At 40.2% G+C, this 3227-nt stretch overlaps 1 pseudogene; it reads right to left on the bottom strand.

Annotated features, from left to right (window-relative positions):
• Window positions 1-523: 523 nt before the first annotated feature.
• LOC150001765 (ADP/ATP translocase 2 pseudogene) lies at window positions 524-1483 on the bottom strand (annotated as a pseudogene).
• Window positions 1484-3227: the final 1744 nt, after the last annotated feature.

Genomic DNA, 3227 nt, shown 5'->3' with positions numbered 1-3227 from the left:
GAGGGGAGCAAAGGGAAAAAATTGGGGCTACTATAACATAATCAATAAAATATACTTAAAAAATAACATTCTTTTGGGGAAAATATGAGATCAAGAAGAAAAAGAAATGATATAAGTTTTCCAGTTGTTAAAAAAGAGCTTGTCTGTAGATATTTAAATGGGTGAGAATGGGTATCAAATTTCTTGGGCATTTAGCATCCAGTTAATACAGGGTACTTAACAATAAATATTTATATATGCTAGAAAGAACATATTTTGAAGCTACTTCAAATTATGATGAAAAATTTTATTTATTTATTTATTTTTTTTATATTTCAGGTATTTTTTATTTCTTCAAATTTGTCATTTAGCAGGAGTGACTGAAATAAAAAATATAATTGAGTCCCACCATCACCATGGAAATGGCTTCAAGAGACAACTGGTCAGATGAATATTACTGCTCCCCATTTTCAACCAGTAAAAAGTTGCCACTGATAAATAGACAGCCAACAGTCTGTCGAGAATGCTCAAGATATGTTACATAATACAACATGCCTGTTCACGGGGGAGGGGGAAAGACTACGAAATAATTTATGTGAACTTCTTGATTTCATCATACAAGACAAGCACAAAAGCACCACCCATGCCTCTGAGAACATTGGACCATGCACCCTTGAAAAAGGCTTTGTCTCCTTCATCACGAGCAATTTTCCTCCAGTAGTCGAGCGTGCCTGTGTACATGATATCAGTTCCTTTGCGCCCTGACTGCATCATCATGCGGCGACGAACAATGTCAAATGGATAGGAAGTCAACCCAGCCACTGCTGTGACGGACTGTGCGATCATCCAGCTGACGAAGATGTGAGTATTCTTGGGATCTGGAAGCATTCCCTTTGCAGTGTCATAGATACCAAAGTAGGCAGCTCGATAGATGATAATACCCTGCACGGACACATTAAAGCCTTGGTACAGGCCCTTAATCCCATCAGATTTGTAGATCTTAACCAGGCAGTCACCGAGGCCTTTGAATTCCCTTTCAGCTCCAGTTTTGCCCACATCAGCTGCTAGACGGGTACGGGCAAAATCAAGAGGATATACAAAACACAAAGAGGTGGCCCCAGCGGCACCACCGGAAGCCAGATTTCCTGCAAAGTACCGCCAAAACTGGGTTCTCTTGTCCACATCACCCAGGAAGATCTGCTTGTATTTATCTTTGAAGGCAAAGTTGAGAGCCTGGGTGGGGAAGTATCTGATGACATTGGCCAGGTTACCGCGCCAGAAGGACAGGACTCCCTGCTCCTTGGGGATACGAACCACGCAGTCTATAATGCCCTTGTATTGCTTATCTGCGGTGATTTGCTTGCTGGCATGCTGCACCTGCAGCAGCAGCTTGACCCGCTCGATGGGCGCTACCGCTGTCTTGGAGATGGCCGCCGCCACTCCACCTGCCAGGAAGTCCTTGGCAAAAGGACACAGCAGCATCTGTCATGTTGAAGGAAAGAAGGAGCGGGAGAACGCAGAACTAGGTTCAGAACCGCTTGGGACTTCGGAGCTGTAGGATGATGAAAAATTTTAGGTGTCTACTTGAAAATGTATAAGGGAATAGTTTTTCAAAATTCTTTTAGGATGCGGGAGAGAAAGAAGTTAGAAGATCACTGATTTAATGTGTCAAACCTTGACAATTTTAACAGCTGATGATGCTGGACTTCATGAGGAAAAGGAAGACAGAAAGAATTTGAGCACAAAAAAGGTCAGACATAAGTGTGCTGTTGATATGAGCTCTTGAAAGTAGACCTGGAGAAATAATAACCAAAAAACTCCAAATTGCAGACATTTTGATGAACATGTTTGAGACATGGCCTCATTCATCATGTCAAAGTTGGTTCTGTCTTCTGCTGGACTTAATTGTGTTGGAGACCTACATTATCATACCCATGATTGCTATGGGGCTGACATAGATCTGGTTGCCAGAAATATAAAGATGAACATGAAAGGATCCCTCAAAATGGTTACAGCATAGAGGAAAATTGGAAGTTAATGTAAGAGTAAGGTGGAATCAGCGATGATATACTTTGAGTATTTTTCATTTACACCCCACGTTTCTCTTTTCAGAAGTTTTGAAGCTGATACCATTTGAGTTATATTTAAAGATGGTGGTGATGGATTTGTGATCATTATAACAATTCCTGATGTATGTAGTGTTTTATAGTTTATAAGATGATTTCACAAAAAAGTAGCTCACTTGGTCTTAATAATGACACTTGTGGTGGGCAACCTGTGTTATTACTTTCATTTTAGAGATGAGAACATTACGGACCAGAAGAATTAGGTTTTGATCACATCATATGGCCACCAAATGGCAGAATAAATTGGAGCTCAGGTTCTTGAAGCTCCTGGTTTGGCACTTTACCCATAATACTGTGTTTTAGCCTGAGTCATTAAATTTCCTCTCCTGCATGTTTTGTAGACAGTTCTCTTTGGGTCTCTTCTATTCCTACATATCATTCTGAGTGTACCAATCTGCAAGACCCTCACCACTCTTTTACCTGTGCCATTTCTCAGGGTTGTTTATGCAATTGCTAATCTTGAGAGACTGGATAACAAGCCCTCTCAGTTGTTACACAAACCTGCTGTGTGCGTATCATACATCTGGGCCGATCATGATGACATTGTGAGTCTTGAAGGCAAATGTACTAGTACTCATGCTCCTTACTGTGCTGTAATAAAGTCCTTTGTCTTTGACCCAGGAGCCTCAAAATACAAACAGGTTAACTTATTACCTTGTATGCAGGATAAAATCAAATCTCAGACCTGACACAGCAATGACATGTACTTGCAAGATGTTTGAGGACAATGATAAAGGATGTCTGTGGTATGATAGGCCTCAAATAAGGCTTCAAATGGGTTATACACCCAGAATCGACATTTAGGAATCTGCATCAGGAAATAGTTCTCTGAAAAAGAAGGTGGTAAAAATTAATACATACTTGTTTGGAAAAAGCTACACACAGAACAGACTAGGCTCAAGAGATTTGTTTCTTATGTGGCAAATTTGATATTTTACATATATCATGGTGCCAGGCTATGTACCCAGGTATGAGAAAATGTAATCTTATTTCTTTGTAATGGAATTTAACTTTGCTTTCTAATTCTAATCTCTGCCAATGATAGATAATAACATGACTAGTTGCCTAAAGTCTGGAACTCAGATTCCCTCCATCCTGTTCCTCATTTCTCCTCAGCTGCAA

The sequence above is a fragment of the Furipterus horrens genome, unplaced genomic scaffold (assembly GCF_987537825.1).
Source record: "Furipterus horrens unplaced genomic scaffold, mFurHor1.1.pri manual_scaffold_9, whole genome shotgun sequence".
NCBI lineage: Eukaryota > Metazoa > Chordata > Mammalia > Chiroptera > Furipteridae > Furipterus > Furipterus horrens.
The sequence above is the reverse complement of the archived record's forward strand: the minus strand, read 5'-3'. Positions and strand labels throughout refer to the sequence as shown.